The sequence below is a fragment of the Cyanistes caeruleus genome, chromosome 3 (genome assembly GCF_971803275.1).
Source record: "Cyanistes caeruleus chromosome 3, bCyaCae1.hap1.1, whole genome shotgun sequence".
NCBI lineage: Eukaryota > Metazoa > Chordata > Aves > Passeriformes > Paridae > Cyanistes > Cyanistes caeruleus.
Window position 1 is genome coordinate 103,853,876 of NC_141703.1, and position 17,838 is coordinate 103,871,713.

The 17,838-nt window shown below is 39.0% G+C and overlaps 1 protein-coding gene across 6 annotated transcripts in view; it reads left to right on the plus strand.

The window, feature by feature from the left end:
• Positions 1-17,838, plus strand: part of NRIP1 (nuclear receptor interacting protein 1) — a 72,063-nt gene that overhangs the window by 1,715 nt on the left and 52,510 nt on the right. For all 6 annotated transcript variants that reach the window (XM_086883488.1, XM_086883491.1, XM_086883489.1 and 3 more), the window contains exon 2: positions 5,315-5,399. The gene's annotated coding sequence lies outside the window, so the exon portion shown is untranslated. The remainder of the gene's footprint in view (positions 1-5,314; positions 5,400-17,838) is intronic.

A 17,838-nucleotide genomic window follows, 5' to 3' on the forward strand; every position in this document is an offset into this window, starting at 1 on the left:
GGAAAGGGGGGGTGGCTATTCCTGAGCGAGTAGGAAACATTTTCTTTAATACACAAATGCCGATTTACTGCTTCTAGGGCTGACTGAACACATGAGAGAGTGACACATTAAGATGCCAGATGACAAAAGCTCTCTGAGCTGAGGATATCTTGTGGTTGGGATCAGATTTAATGGCATCTGAGTAATTCTACTCTATGGGCATCAGTAGCTAACATCTTGGAAGGCAAAAAGTTCTCATCAAGTACAGCGTTCAGGCAGCTTTGTGGTTTTTTGCTGTGTGAGGCAGCTGTCTTCCCAAACTTCTGGTGGAGAAGTTTGACTTGTTGTTCTGTCAGTGATCTCCTGAGATAGGGTTGATGACACAGACTCCAAAGCAAGAGAGCTAGTTAGTCATGAGTGAAATGCATGTGTAAGGGTGTTTGTGTTGTGTGAGTGCGACGGAAGAGGTGAGCAGTGACTGCAGGGTTTGGGCAGGGGTGAAATCTGACCTGCTGCTGGACTGGCCTGTGCTTCTGGGTTATCTAATGAGTGAGAGCTATCAAGGGTTCCAGGTTTTTGTAGGCCATGCATGCACAGGATGCAACTCGAAGTCAAATGCCAAACCGTGCTGGATTGAGGTTTTTGCCTTTTTTTCCCTTTTAGTCTTTTGGCAGAAAATTGCAGATGAAAACATGCTTTTCCTCTCTGCTCCCCATACTTGTTTCTTTTTCTCAAGTGAAAGATGTGCTAACCAAAACTTATTACAGTCATAAAAAGCTGTGTTGATAAAGAAGTAAAAGTAAATAATCCTTTTATATTGTAAACTTAAAAGGTTGATCTAATCACTGGCTATATCACCTGCAGTGTTTGATAGTTGTGTTTGGGGTAAATTTGTTCTGTAAAAGGCATCAAGAAAAAAAATTTTAAGTGATTCAATAAAGGCTGTAGAACCCAGATATGAATTAACTTTATGGTGCTTGTATTTGCCTGTAGTTTTGCTTATTGCAGGGTTTGCTTAAAAGATTTGACAAAGTCTTGTGTGCTTAAAGCTTATTTTGTCCCTTCAGAACTAACTTTATTTTTCAGGCTTTGAACACTAGCAGAAAGTTTATATAATGCCAGCTTTATTATCATTAGCAGTGAGAGCACTGTTAATTTTACCAGTGACAGTGACTATAATAAAAGACAAATCCTGTTCTGCATTGTGCCGAGCACATGCACAAACTTGCCCAAGGCAAAGCCATGGAGTTGCATTTCTCCCAGTCAGCTGTCCTGCTCCAGGGCTGTGCTTGACACCTCCTTGCAGAGCTATCAGAGAAGACATGAAGACCATAAGATTTTTGTGAATTAATATTTTTGAAGAGCTCTTCCGAGCTTGCCTGTATCTCAAACCCCAAAAGTCTTGTGGTTGTGTTTCTCTTTCCTGTATGTGGATGTGCAGGGAGTGGAAGGGATCCAGGAGAGAGCCTGGGGAGAGTGTGGGGTTCCCAGCTGGGTGCCTGGTTTGGGGGCACAAGCCCCTTTTCTGGGGGGTGAAGCTTTGGTGGCCACACTCCCATGCATGGGGTCTGCAGGCAGGGCAGAGCTCATCTCCCACATGCTGAGCGATGGGTTGCGTGATGAGCAGGGGGCAGGGTCAATAGGATAGCTATCCTATGGATTAAAAAGGATAAACACCCTTTTGGGACAAGAAGTGCAAATTTTGAATTATAAATCGTTGCTGCTCAGGAGGGCAGGCAATGACAAACAAGCAATAAAGGTACACAGGTAGGGCAGGAAGCCTGAACAAGAGGAGGAGGTGTGAAAGAATGTGCATAAATGTACAAAACAGATAGAAAGCATAAATTTGACAGTCTGTCTAAACAGTCTTGAACTAAAGGCAAGAAGGTTAATGGCAACAGCATTTGTGGTTTGCTCTTTCTTCCTGCCAACAGGCCATGAGAACAGTAACCCTGAGCTGTGCTGGCCTGCCTGCAGCAAGGAGAGGGGGAAAGTGTTTAACAGGGTTGTGGCATTGCTTTTGGACATTTCAGTGTTAGGGATTCACTAGTTGCATTAGAAAACAGCAGGTGAATTAGAAAACAGCATACAGAGGTTGGCAGCCAGTACTTCGGGGTGAACATCTGGGATCATGTGGAAACTCATGATACTCCTTGGGAAAAATGGGCAGAGAGAGTGTTTGGGTATGAATGCCTGCTCTTTAGGTTTTCTGGATTATTTATTTTAAATACTTGGAAATGCTAGCAGACCTATTTAGCACTTGAAAGAATTAATTTGGTAATTTATTTGGCTGTCTGTTGCAGGTCACTTGGCTTGATGGTTGAAGAAGGAGAATAGAAACTAAAACTCATGTAAATAAATATTCATGCATAGAAAGGGGAAGTAGCAGTTGCTAGACATCTTAGCTTGGGTCAAACCCCTTCTGGCATAGTCTTCTCATAGTTAAATTGTTATTGGAGCTCATTGCTCTTGTTTAATTGCCTGTCTTGAGTGAAATTTTGTTTTCATACCATTTATTTCTAAATACCATTGCCTTCAGCAGAGGAAAACTAATTTTGCTTGTAGACAAAATCGGATTCAAAGCAGAAGCTACAGATCTTCTGTTTTAGTCACTGGTTTCTGAGACAGTGAGTTTAATGTAGGGAAGAAACTTGGTGTTGGGAAAGACTTGAGGGGCATGATCTTCTTCCTCTCAAGAAAGGAAGCTGAGAGGGAGTCCTTGTGAAGAGATCAGGTGCTAGTTCCAGTCTTGGATGAAACTCCTATTTGAAAACAAATAAGGGAGTATTTAATTTGCCCCAAAACATAGTCCATGAAGTTCTGTTTTGAAATGTATCCAAGCAGTAAGCCTTGCTCACAGATGAACAGTATTTTTGTTCTCACTGATCCTCGAGTTGGTATTGTTGTTCTGATTTGTTTTCCATAGCAAACTTTAAGATCATAGCTACCTGCTTTCTGCTGCTTCTCTGTGCCCCAACCCATTGTGAAAAGAGAGGGGGCAAGTGAACTGGAAAGGCCTTTTCAGTCATGTCAAAAGCAGGGCTTGCCTCAGATGTGGAAAGAAATGATGGTTCTTGCCCCAGCAGATGGCCTTGGTGGTGGTGTTCTGTTATCACTTGTCCTGCATTTGGTAGTCCATAAAACCACACAAATCAACGTTCCAAAAACTGTAAGGTGTGTAAAGCAAGTGGTTCAGATGCAAAGTGTTTGGGAAAAAATATTATTCTAGAAAAGTTTTTGTGGTTTTTTTTTTTTCTCCTAGAAAAAAATTTCTCCCTAGAAGTTATTTTTTTGAATTTAAAACATACTGAAGGAGTATGGAATTTTTCCCAGAAATAACAAATTCTGTTGTCTTTTCACTGAACTCTCATCAATCTTTTGTAGTCATTTGGAACAATATAAAAAAGACTGTTGAATGCTGACCTAAAGGTAATCCCATCTATACATTGAACCTTGTTGGCAGTACTGTATGGAGTGGGTTTTTATGCCTTGTTTTGTGTTTTTTCCTACTACATAGCAATCTCTCTTCTCTTAGAAGTAGGAATTACTAAATTCACCCACTTGTCAGTTGTGAAAAACATGTGTTGTCTACATCTATAGTATAAAGCAGTAATACTGGAATTAACAATTTTTGTCAAATTCAGGTGGCTTGAAAAGATGAATATTTCTTTTTTTAATAACGCTGCTTTCTTCTGATGAAGAAGATGATGATCTGGTCTTTGGGGCCTCTTGTCCTGTTTTTCATTGGCCACAATAGATTTCACATCCAGCTTATTTACCCTTTCAGTAAAATGGAGTTGAGAAGGCTTTGAACTATGTTTATTAGCACCTTTGTCACTGTACCTGTCATTTCTCTGTTAATTTTTACTGTGATGGTAGATCTTCCCCGCCCCCCCCAAGCTGAATACAAATTTTGAGGATTGTGCCCCTTCTGTAGTGCAACTTGCCTTTTCATTTTGTGATGTATATGGAGGAAGGATTTAAAATAGCATCTGCATGTAGAATTCCATGGTATTTACTTATTTTTCAGCTTAATTGCCTCTATTGTTAGGCATCTTTTGTTGGGTCTTGGTGCTGGCAGTAGTCCAGCATGCTGCTGTTATTTCATGTACCTGAAAGCTTTGAATTGGTGTTTTTTTTTGGATGATGATCCATTGATCAACACCTGTATATTTTTCCCAGTTAGCAAGCACATTGCTGTGGTCAGAGTTAAATATTTTCTCTAATCTGGCTTGGACCCAAGTGGTTTTGTGGAGGGAGAAGTATAAATGCTCAGATGTTCCTCCAGCACACACACTTCCCACTCTTCCCCCTCTATCCTATCCACCTGTGGGGTCCTCGGTGCTAGAGGAATTCTGTGTTTAAAATCTTCTGTATCCATTTTTTTGTGGGAACAGAGGCCAGAGGTGTTGAAATAAGGAAAGGAACTCTCCCAGCAGAAGGAGGGAGGGAGGGGAAAGTTCAGCTAAGTGGTGGTGAAGTCTATTCTTTTTCATTATTTTGTACATTTTATTGTATTTAAAGTATTTTTTATTGTTAAGTTTATGCATAATGAGCTTGCTGCTTGGGTGGTAATTCAAAGACCTCTAATAGTGAGGCTTGTCATAACAACAGGGCTGAAATAGTAGAAATGAGAATGATCTGGACTAGCTGAAAGTTTGCAACCTTTAGCAAAATTTCACTTAAGAATAATAGACAAGTGCTGAGAAGAACTTTTAAGGTTACGATTGCAATGGATAACATTAAGTAACTAAAATAAAATAGTGTTATATACTGTTCTTAAATCTCTCAAAAGCAAATATTACAATTTCTACTGGTTTATTTCTTTCTGACTAATTTTGTTGCATTTAGCATTACACTCACCTTTGTACTGTACTCTTATATTTTCCTTATGTATATGTAAATTAATAGGGGCTCTTTAAAAACTGATTTTGATGTTCCTGGGTGTAAGTTTGAAGTGTTAAGCAGTAACCACTACATAGGAAGGAGGTCTTTCATGTCACAGCTGTTTTTTGAATGAAAGGAAGGAAAAGAGGACTCTGGCTTACAGTTGAATGTGGATTTTGTTCTTGCAGAATAATGTCCCTTAGTGTAAGTCTAGACAACATGACTTGTTTCTACTAGTTTTACTCATGTCCCTGTCTGGAAGATTTTGACTTCTGAAGTTTGGAACTACGTTTTTCTTCTGATATAAAAATGTTATTTGCAGTTTGTACTAACCAAAATCAAGCATTGCTTTCTATTACACCAACAGTAAAAAAGTAGATCAAGGCATATTAGGTAGGAAAGAATGATTTGCAGAATTTCATAGGGGGATTTTTGCTGTTCTTTTCAGATCAATCATGAAATTTTGGAAGAAGAAAGTTAATGCATCCTTGGACTCCTGAAGGAAGAGCTTTCCTAATGGAACCACATTCAAGGTAAATAATTTGTTTGGGTTGTTCGCCTTGTCCCTTTGGTTTGGGGTTTGTCTTACCAAAGCTGTCAGACAACTGTGTGCCATGTATAAGCCTTTTAGGATTATAATGTGTGTTGGAGTGATAAATGTTCAAGTTAATCCCTCTCTTTTACTGTAAGAGTTGGGTTTTTTTTAATATGTGTGCTGATTAAAGAAAAATAAGTATTTTTGTAACATCTGATTTTTTTTTGTATGTAATTTGCTGTTAAGTTCTAAAGATTTAGCCCACTTATTTGGGAGGTAGCTAAATAGTGAAGAACTTGATTTATATGTAATTTCAGAGAGAAAGAGAAGATTAAATAACACTTCTGTGTTACCATCTCTGTTATTTTTTAAATAAAACAGATCCAAATTGAGCTTGTGTGGCAAGGGACCGTCACAGTAAAATCATTATTAGATATTACGTTACAATGGCTTGTAGACATTTAGCATCACTGCCATTTTGTTTGGATCTTCTCCCTTGGTTCCCATTTCCTAAATCCTATTTTTCTTTGATACCAGGGAATAATTCCCCGAGTGTTGTCCAGTGATTGCTTATGTATATGCACTTTGGTTTGTGAGTCATTTTATTCACTTGAGTAGCCCCACTGTCCTCGGTGGGCCTACATGCGTGCCTAAGAACTTGAGAATGCTGATGAGCATAAAGAATACAATTTGGGCATGTAATGGTTGACAAGCAGTTGTTGTTTTGTTTCTGGTCTCTCTTAGGACTCATTTGCATTGCCTCCAGTGGCAACTTTTGTGAGCATTAGTAGGGAAGGTCTAGAAGCTGGAGGCAGTCATACCAAATCCCAGCCTGCAGACAATATCCATTGTAATGACACAGATTGCAGATGCAAGGATATATTTTTCTCTTTTTATTGTAAATAAATCCATGCGTTGCTTGACTTTACTCGAATACAACGTTGGTCTGCGTAGTGCTGCTTGAGCATCTCCAACACAATGGAATATAGCCAAATGAAATCATTAGAAGACATTTGCACTTTTAAAGTTGTAGAGATTTGGATTTAACCAGAATCAGTGCTTTGGAAATAACCAGAAATTGAGATTAGGGATCTATTTTTTCCCCATGGTGTTTTTGCTATTTGACTTTTCAAAAATGTAAGTTGAGTGTTGACTGTAGTGTATCTTTTAGTTGTCTGAGCAATTGTATTTACAGAAAAGTTAATGGTATTACTTGCTGGTCTCAGAATCAGTAACACAGGCACTTTGGAATTAAAACATAATTAATTAATTAGCAATTTAAAACTGGAGAATTGTTGTGATCAGCAGCAGATGGTCTCTTATACAGCTTTAATAGAACTTAGTAGACAGTGGCTTTTGCAGCAACAAGGCTTTTGAAATCTTTCACATCTTCAAAAACAGTTAAAGTAAATTCAAAGCTTTGGTTCAAGATTGTTTTCTCTTTTTAAAAGAACTTCTAATTTAGTCAGAGTTGCAGAATCATAAGCTGTAAAGAAGGATGTTGCACCAAGTGTTCAACTTGTTGGTAAGGTGGTTAAGCTAAAGATTTGAGAATATGTTTGTCAGTGTATACATGGCTGGTAATCCCCACACAGTTTGCATTCTGTTTTCTGTTTCTAACCTATATTATAAAACAGTTATGGGCAGCCATCGTTGCTTTTTTGGAGTGGGGAATAGGTTTGTTTACTACTTATGAGCACTAATTGTGGAATACTTCTGTTGGTATACCAAGCTTGCTTGCATACATAAATAGCTTTATTGTGGAGATCAGAGGTTTCTTGTTTTGATCAGAGGTTTGTTATTGTCACTGGAATTAGAGTTCTTGTTTAAGTCAGAGTTCTGGACCCTTAGGGTAGACTTTCTCCAAGAGAGTACTGCTTTAGAAACGCATCTCCTGGTGTTGTTGATGCTGTGTAACCTTCGCGAATTAAGAGATGGTGGAGCAGAAGGCAGCCATGCTTTAATTGAGCTTGCATAAAAGGAAAAGTGTGGCTAGAATGAATAAATTATGTCTTTAAGTCTGTGCAAGTCTGAGAAACTTCAAAGGGTGCAACTCACCTGGAGATGCAGATGAGAATTACAGACTAACAGTAAGTGCAACTATCTTGTCAAAAGAACAAGATGGTGACTCAGTGTGAGGAGGGTTGGCAGAGGCAGCCTTTAATTGAGGAGAAATTGGTCACTGTAAACCAATTATGTCTTATTTTTAATGATGGGTTTCAGAGAACAGCAAATGAGTGCAGTATGATCTTGGCTGATAGCATGTGCTTTTCTTGTTGGATAAAAACCCAAAAGCCTGAGGATATGAAGTTGCTAGCAGAAGTTTCACATCTCTTTTTTTCCTCACCCTTCTCTCTCTTTTCTGCAGAGGAGAAAGTAGGCTATGCCTGTGGAAGAAACTCCATTTTTTTTTTTTTTTTTGTTGCTAAACTGATTAATGTTTGGACATATTTTGTGAGGACTAACACGGGGGTTGGTAACTTGCAGGGTAGAGAAGCATCCCTCACTCTTTCTGTAGCTTGCATTTAATATTAAAAGCAAACTTTTAGGTTTAACATATTTGAACTTGTACTAGATAGGGTTAATAGGCTAGAGCAAAAGGTCAAAGCATAAGGCATTAGGCTTAATTAAGGGAGAGCAAGAGTGGCGGGAGTATGTGACAGTTAAATGGGTTTCCCACAGACTAATGTCTGTTACAGAGCAACCATGCCTTAACTTAAGTGGGTTATTTTGTGCAAAGGGCAGCCGTGATTAGCAGTTTGACATGCCAGACGTTTCTGGCCAATCCCATCTGTTTTGGAGGTTAAAAAGCATACCTTTATGAGCTGATAGATTGATTTGTGTGCCCGTCTGGTAAAGATTAGGAGTCCAAGGCCGATGCTGTAAATGCCAGTTATAGAATATTGTACTTTCTTAGCTGCTCTTTGTTTAAACTGTGCTGCAATGAGGCCAGCAGCTCTAAAAGTGACCGTGCAGCAGGGGTGCCACGGTGAGTATTGGGAACCAGAAACACTCTGGGAGGAACATTTCTTCCTTCCTCAGGTTTGTTTTGAATGTGAGCCTGTAGGCTTTGGGCGTTCTGCAGCGCTTTGCTTGGAAGGGGAATCTGGCTTAGCGCGTTCCCACGTAAGGCTCACGCCTCTTCTTCACTGCAGTCGCTGCTCGTGTGCTGTCCAGAGGTTACCTGTCTCAGCACGAGCACTTCTCCACTTCCAAGCACAATTGGCTGCAGGACAGTTTTGGTACTTGAAAGGTTTCAGTACTTGTCTGAACTCATTATACTGTCTGTATCCTTCCTGCTTTGCTGTTGAACTGGGACGACACATGCGTACTCTGTTGTTTTTCCTTTGTAGCTCTTACTTTCAGGATAGTTTTTCTGATTGTGTCATGAGGTTGCCTTAGAAGCCTAAAATAAAATAGGTAGCACAATAAGTCTTGACTGTGTTTCTTGTCATCTTTATGACTTTGTAAAGTCAAAGTTACATTACTATTAATATAAGACTATTAATAAATCGTTGATGCAATAAAACTGTTTTTGATAATGTTCAAGGTTCATACACAGTTGAAGGTGATTATCCTATTTTAAAATCAAGTAGAGGTCAGACTGTATTGTAAGATTACTGACTGTGGGCCAAATGGTATGTGATAGCTTCAAGTCAAATGACAGTCTTCTTCACTTTAAATATATACACGATTTAGAAAGAAATTGTGAACTTAGATTTTGTATAACATGCTGATTAACATCCAGTGCATTTTGTGAAAAGCAGGGACATATATTCATTCATTCACCTAAATTCATGCATTCACCTAAAAGTCACGCTTAAAGCTCTCATTTTCAAGGCACTGTTTTAAGTTTTCCCTATTCTGTCTCTTTTCCATTCAAGCAGTGACACTTGTAGCTAAATATAACTGAGAGATATTAGAGACAAATTAGCATTTGGCTCCTTGCATTTTGCATTTCTACGTTAACTTTTAGAATTAAGTCACCTGTCTAAAGTTTCTTGGTTTTCTCCTTGCAAATGTGATTATCTTTCCCTTCTCCATTTAAAAGAAAATGAAATTGGATGATAGCAATGATTTGCTATTTATGCTGTAAAGATTCCATGTACCTGAGCTGTATTTTTTCTGTGGCAGCTGTGACCTGTTCCTAAAGAGATTTCCTAATTTGCAAGTAACTTGTCTTCACTTTAGGAAGCTCTGTGAGAGCCACCCTAGTTTTCCTTTCTCCCTGTGAAAGTCTCTTCCTTTTACTTCTGTTTGAAATGCCTAGAAATATTTTCAGTGTCCTTTAGAATGAGCAAGGCAACATCATTACCTTGCAGTTTATTTAGTAACATGGAGCTGAAATGGGCATATGCAGCATCATGTTCTCTATGGAATAATATCTATTTAAATGATTTGGATCTAATACATATTTACATGAAAAAACGTCTTGCCCTTCTCTGTGGGGAGAGAAGGTGAACAAGCATAAATTTTATAATACTCATTGCTTCTCTTGCACTAAATCATACTTAAATTGCAGAAGGTTGTTGGCTTGAGAGTTGTATAAAAAGTGCTTGGCTAGTAAAGTAGGGTGTAGGGAGATTTATCTAATTTAATACTAAGAAAATGTTGTCAGCTGCAGTGTATTGATATGGGAGTGCCTAAATCCAAAAACTATACTTTTATATTTTTGTATATGTATATTTGTTACAACTTCATGGTTAGAATACACAAAATGTAATCCTGAAAAGATCCATCAGTGCAGCATGCATGTGTGCTCCATTTTGGCTAATTTGATTTGGCTATTGATCATATCTGAGCCATTATCTAATATCTTAGGAGTGGATGGACTGTGTCTACTTTTCTGCTGTTTCAGGGCATGTCATACTTTATGAAGTTTCTTGCAACAGTCATTGTTAAAAGTTTTTTTGTAATTGCTTTTTGAGCATTTTTAGCATTTCCTGCTCCAAGTGTAGCATGGATGAAGCGATGAAGTTTTCATGTAGCATTCTAAAAGTTGTAAACTCATCAATTTAGGATTCCCAAGTATAAAGGCACTATATCAAATATTCTCTACTTCTCTGTGGTTTGGGTGTATTTTTTAAAAGCATATTTTGTGTTGTGGCTTTCAGTTAGAATGTTATAAAACATTTGCCTAAGGTATTCATACAGATTGACTGGCCATTAGGCATTATGAAAAACAATTCTGAAGTGTCCACTGCTTTCAACTTTGAATAGTCTTCAAAACAAAGAAAAAAAAGGGATGAATTTGGTCTTTGGTGTTTCAGAGGATTTGCTTTTTTAATCTAACTGATGAAAAGCAAGTACGTGGTTGGTATCCCTGACCCTTTGCAAGCTGGGTTAGAAAGGATGCTGCACAATCCTTGTGAACTGGCCGACTATGGATTTCTCCTTATTTTAGATTTCCATACTCTTTGACCTTGTAGCTGTTGACTTTGGTCTGGAACAATTTCAAAGTCATGTAAATGAATGTAATTAAGGTATTGCTTATCATCTCGGAGAGTTCACAATGATGCTTATTGGCTAGAAAGGTTTGTTTACTTAATATGGAAGGTTAATAGAAGGTTAAATTTTACTGTGTAAAATGGCTTCATAATGTTTTTATTTAGCAGCTGAAGAAAATAGTGTTTGAAAAGGCAAATAATAGTTTTATTTGACCTCCATGTGTTTCCTGTAGCTTGCATTATTGGGAAAATTTATCTTCATTGCATAGTCTTATTACAGTTTTCCTTTCTCCTTGTTTTACAAAGGGAACCTCTCAGAACTATTTGGAGGCCTTTGTGTACAAAAGGAGCTACATTAAGGAAGGAAGTGCAAAAATGTTTGACAATAATTGCTATAAGTAGTCTATCCACTTCCACTCTGTCTTTTGTTCCCTCTCCCTGTTTTTGCCAGAATGAGATTCAGGCTTTGTTCTTTGGTGCTTCTTTTGTCTTTATTCCCACTGCTGCAGAAATACAGTGAGAAAGCAGAGTGAAACAGCAGGGAAGAACATCAAGATACTGGTTTCTGCCTTCATTTCTCAGGCAATAGAAAGAACTGGGCCTAGGGCCTCAATTTTCTTGCCAGTAGCCTTCAACTTTGTTTGACTAGAGTTGTTTTGCTTATCATTTATGGAAAAAATTGCTTGCCTGAGTGGATTGTTTTTTGTTTTTTTTTTTTTTTTTTTGCTCTCCACTCAGGAGTTTTTGTAGTTGGCTAAGAGATGAGTATGTGACAAGTGTCATATTTAACGGAACAAAAAGACCCCCAAAAAACTTTTTCCCACACCTTTTTTGTCTCATGCTGTTTTTCTAGGATTGCAACTTCCAGATGGAGAGGCAGACATCCCTGCTGGGTTGTGGGATCCAAGCAAGGGTGTTCTGCCAGTCCTATACTGGACTGAGTTTGGTGGGGAAGGACAAAGCTATGTGAAGTGTGGACACAACTTTCTGCACAGATTTCCATGCCATTTGGGCATCAAGGACTTCTGACTGGTTTTACCTTAGTTTGCAGAGTACCTGTTTTTTGTAATTTCATCTAACAAGAGATGCATGTGGGCTCCTCACTACTGAGGTAGCTAACTCTCTTCTGGTTACTTTTTGTGCAAAAGTAATTATGCAATAATGAGATCTCCTTCAAATGCTCATTAATTCAATGCGTAGTCTTACTCCACGGTTTCCAGTTGTGGAGATACTCTGTAACTCAAACCCCAGAGCACCCCTTGCCCTCCCATTTTTGAAAGAGCTGAAGGTTTCAGGTTCTATTCTTCCTAAGTGTGAAGATAAGACAATAGCTTGTTTTTTTCTGGAATTTATAATAGCAACCATAAATTGAAATTATTTAAAGTTGTGTTCCGAAGGTGGATAGCAAAATCTCTTTGGGTGAGATGTGAGAAGTATAAGAAGCTAAAGTTCAAAACCAGAATATAATGATCCAAAAGGATTGGGGAGGGGGGGGTTGGGGAGGTGGAACAATCACCACAGATAAGTGTGAAATCCTTTGGTTTTGAAATCAGGAGTGGTGCTGTTGAGTTCTCTAAGTCCAAAATCTCCCCTGAATTCCAAGATCATAGGTTAAAGTCCTAGAACTCCCAGAATAATGGATCTCTAGAGGTATATGACTATGGGGAGGAAAGGCAAAATCAGCAGAAAAATCCCCATAATCTGTTACTTAGGGTCCTATTTATGGAAAATTAAGGAAGAATCTATGCACTCTTTGCCATTCACTTTTGCTTAGCTAACATACTAAAAGCAAAACTACTCAAATCAGTTAAACAGTGGCCACGTAATAGCGCAGAATTTCTTGAAGAAAAATTTGCTCTTGCCTCTGGAGGTCCAAAGGATTTGTCAAGAATCCGTCCTGGACCTCTGACTTACTGGTGTTTAAGTCTCTGCTACCTTAAATTTTATCCTGGTACAAAATAAATGCAAAAAGACCATTTAATAAACTGTGCTGATAGTATTTTGTAACCTCTTTGCACTCTCTCACACAGGTTTAACTGTTGAGATGGAAAGATAACAAGGTTGTGCAGAATCACATTTACTATTTACTGAACTCTGGCTTGTCTTTAGATTACAATATCAAACATGAAAGTTTGAACGTGTCTCGTGGATATAGCTCTTGAGCACAGCTGTCTGGGGTGCTTGCTCACAATCTTTTTTTTTTTTTTTTAAGCTTGTTTGTCATATGCCCAAGGCTATCTGAGCATGTATATGACCCAACTGGTTTTTGATCTGAAATGCATAAAAGGTCACTTTGCTGAACTTTATCTTCTGGACCTCAAGTTTTACCATTAGTGATATTCTACCGTGAATTTCCTAAGTGGAAAAAAGGATCTGCTCAGTGTGCCCTTCAGGCTTTCCAGGCAATTTCACTTTTGCTTTACCCTGCTCTGGTTTTGTTTTCAGAGTATTCTAACACTTGGTAGAGGAACTGAACGCTATTTGGGCACTGTTTTTGGGGTAATGCCGAGTATTTTGGGTTGCAATGCTATATGATTCCTCTAGCTCTGATTTCTTGTCCAGGCAAATGTCAGCTGTGTTCTGTCTCTGCAAACCTGAACTCGAGCATTAAGGCAGGTTTTTAAAAACTCCTCTTTGTGCTGATGATCACACTACTTCTATGTCTTCTACCTTATGACCTTGTTACTTTTTGAGAAAAATTGTGCATGCTTCACAAGATACCAGGAGCACAAAAACAATCAAATTTCCTCTGTTCTGGCCTTCTGGGGATATCATGGGCCACTGCTGTTCTGCTTCTTAAGTAGATTTGGAGCCTGTGATACCAGTTACTCTTTTGGATAATGGATTGTATGAATTTAACATATAAGCATGCTTGCCTCCTTTTCCTGTCCTCTATAAAGGTCACTGTACAGGAGGAAAAGTTGAGTCATGGGCTATAAACACTTGGAGGTCTGCTATGTGATCTAATTTTTGTTAGCTTATTGCTTGGTGCTGTGGCAGGTGGACTTTGTCAGGTTTATCTGTGGCAGTGCTGCTGACCCTGGTGACCTGCTCCATTCCTGTGCAGAAGGTCCCTTCCCTGCAGGGAGATGGCACAAGTCAGGGTGTGTTGTCTCCTTACTCGCTGCTGTACCTTGCTGAGCAAAGAGAGTTGCTTGGAGATGCAGCTGTCCTATGTGTGGCTTTTCTTAATTTTTTTCTTTTTTTTTTTTAAATCTAAAAATTTGCCCTTGTCCCATGGACATCATCTTCGGGATTCAGAAAACTCTGGCAGGATGTCCTGCTTTGTAGAAATAGTAGTGGTTGTTTAAAATAATTCAGGAAAGTAACTTAAGGTACTGCAGTATTTCTGGCTATTGCAGATATCACACAGATAGGGGAAAGACTGTGTGAAAGGGCATGTAACAGCAGGTATAGTAGGGCTAGTGATACTGGGAGCTGCAAATGCTTCTAAGAGTGAGAGGGAAGTCATGGATGGGAACCATTTTTTACAGTTCCTGAGCCCCTTCCATCTCTCTGGGATGAAGCACCTACTGTGGTCATCTTTTTAGGTGTGGTCAGTTTTGGGGTTGTATTTTGCTGGTTGGTTTTCAGTCTCAGCTTAGGTTCTGTAGTTAAGATATCAATCAAATGGCCTCATATGTTCTTGTTTGGAAGAATTAGGGAAAAAAGCCCCTTTGTGACATAATTGATCTTGTAATGACTTGTAGAAATTTTAGGAGGAAAAATGAATACATTAGAAGTTTGGGAAGTGAGTTGTGTTTATTTTGTATGCTTTTGAGTCTTTCTGATAAGTGAGAGCCTTAGTCTTTCTGGGTAAAATAGGTCAAATGGATGGCCTGGATGGCTCAAATGTGAAATTTTTAAGTATCATTTCTGCAAAAATTGTTTGGAGGCTTCTTATGATTTCAAGAGTTCGAATAATGCAATGCTCTTCAGTTGTAATACATAAAAATGAGACGGAGAAGCAAACACATGCTTACCTTTCAGCCTGCATAAACAGCCTTGCTGATTAAGATAAGGGCAAATATCCTTACGATTTTCCTTTTTGATTTAATCATTAGACTATATTAAAAATGTGTAAACATAATTCGTCAACTCACTTTCCTGAGTTCTGACTCCCTGTACGTGGTGCACAGTCCTGGTATATTCCAGCACTGTGTTCCTCTATTTGTTATTTACAAGTCAGTCTCTTAAGATATGTAGAAATAACTGGTAATTACTAAAATGAGATCACAGAAGAGAAGAAATAGGTGTAATATCTGTGCTTTTATTAGCTCTCCTTGGTTGCCTCGTGTGCGCTCTTTAGTCTTTGCAGATTGCTCATGTGTAATGTGGAGAACATGTTTTTGTCTGGAAATGGAGAAGTGGTTTATTTGAGGAGTTCAGTGGCCATGGCATGGCTGGAAGGCTTGTCTCCTGCTGGATTTGACCAGCACTGGATATTTTGATATTCTGTGATCTGTGGGCACAGCTTCCCCTCAGTTTATAAGTGCTGTTTACCACTCCTTGGGACTACACACATAAATAACAGATGTCTGAACTAATGTCAGATTAAATTTTAGTCCAAAGAAATTGCTCATTGAGCATTTTATGTAAAGTAACTGGTTAAATTCCCCTCCCTCCCCTTTTAATCACCTTTACATTGTTTTTCCCAGCTGTTTGTAAGTGGAATGGGAAGAACTGGCTTAGTCTAAAGCAACTCACTACTCCTTAAATAGTTGACACTGACATCAGTGGTTGTCTGAAATCTGTTTCCTTTCAAAAGATTTGTGATATATGCAGACTTCCAGGTACAAGACCCTTCTAAATAAAAGCCTGTAAACAGGCTTGGGTTGAAACTGTCACATTTGTGAGCTAACATAGCTAAAGCTGTAGAATTATATCTAAAGAGAACTGCCAGAAGGCTTAGTTAAGTATTTATCCTGTAAAGTCTATGGTGGGTTTATTCTCTTACAGAGATACTGTCAAGCCTAAATCTGGGCTGGTTACTTTATGGATGAAGTCAAGTATTTTTATTTATGCTCTTTTCTTTGAAAGTTGGGGAATAGATGGTTTTTTCCTTCTTTTTAAGCCTTGCAGCATTTAATGAGATGGCTTTAAGTCATCATCTGCTGTGACAGAAAGTACATGTAATAGCGTGCCTGCTGTAGGAAGTTATGGCTCTTGCCCTCTAAGTGCTGTGCCCTGTTCCTCTCTACAGGCTCTCGATCCCTCTGTTGTTTTTTTCTACTTTTAGTAGGAAAGGGTGGGATGCAAACCTGTGGCAGGCTGACTTCCATGTCCTTGCAGCCTTCAGTAGTGGAACAGACTCAACAGGGATATCTAGGCAGAGAGAGGGTGAAAAGTGTCCAGACTCAAGTTTAAAAATTAATCTAGGAAGGACATTCTAAAAATAGATTAGAGCATGTGAACGTATAGCTGTGAGAAAGGGAACCTAAAATATTTTGGTCCTAAAAGAGGCTTTTTAAAGGGATAGCTGTTTCTCTTTCAACATACAAAATTGCATGTTTCTGATGCTTAAAAATATTTATTCTGTTTTTAAGGGAAACCTGTCCTGGTTTGCTTTCAGTGCTTCCTGCTCTCATAAGCCTTGACACCGAGTGTGAGAGAACATCAGGCTTAAATGGAGCACACCTAAATTTAGGGGAAATAGCCCTACTGCTTGCACGAAGGGAGCTGTTTTTTAGAGGTAAAGGTTGAGTTCATAACCAGTTAACACTGTTTCTAATATGTTAACATTTAATTGTTCCTTTTAATAGCTACATTGCAGTAAATGTGCCTTTTCCAAGGAGGAGTCAGTCCCTTAACCCATTGCCATTTCAGGGGGAGCTTAGTGTGAAAATTGGTGAAACAGTAGGGTCTTCTGTGACTTGGTAGTTTGGGTATTGTTGTTTCCTTTTGCTGGACAGACCTAGGGGACGGACCTAGGGGGCAAATGATTCTGTTCCCTAAGTCTGACTGTGGTTTTCATTTCTTATGCTAATGATTGTTTTGTAGCACAGGAGCACAGGTGTCTGGAAATAGCACTGCACTGTGTTTTGGAGCAGAAAACCACATGCACACTAAAACAGGGTAAGAATGGGACTGTCAAAACTTGGCAAGCTAAGATGTGTGGGGTATTAAGTTAGCCAGAGCATCCAGAAGGAAAGTCTGTAGCGAGAGAGCCATCCCAGGGTCCCACAGGCTTATTGCCAGCATTGCTTCAGTTTAGCACTGACAAACACCTTTGTTGTAGTTCCACAGAGGCATTATTTAACAATAGAATACTGGAAAAATATGCTTGCATAGAACTAGCAGGAAGGGCAACATCTTCTTGGCAGTGCATTGCATGAGATTAGCCTGTGGAGGAGACAGGGACAAAAGTAAGGCCAGGTGTGACAACAGGTAACCCTCTCACCAGGCAGTCTATATTCAGAAACAAACAGATCAAGTATACCTTACTTTGGTTTTTATGTTTGTCTCTTCTTACCAGACTTGGAGATTAGAAGGCACCTGTGTTTTAGTCTGAGAAGTTAAATACCTCTCTTAATTACGGAGGCAGAAGCTCTGCTACCTGTGTGAATGAATGATGCAGTCAGGATTCAGTGTTACCAGTGGCAATTGTCCAGCCCCCACTAAAGAGTTTTCATTTGAAACTGCTGTCAAATAATTTGAGATTTTGCTTGCACAAAGGCTGGCATTGCACACGTGAGAGAAAGCTTGCACATATTCACTTAATTAGATATGGAAATACAAGAAAATAGCGAGAGTGACTCCTTACACATAAAGACAAAGTACACAGATTGATATTACAGCTCAGTTTCAGTCCTGCCACTTCACTGGTAAAGGCATGGGCTGTGGTATTGCTCTCATGGGAGCAGTTTTAAAGAGGTGCAGTTATTTGTCATATTAAAAGCATAAATGTTTGTGCCATCTTCATTTCCTGAGCCTGCTGCGGGATGAGAAAATAGAGTGGTGTTACTGATCAGAGTTGGGAGAGCAGGAGGA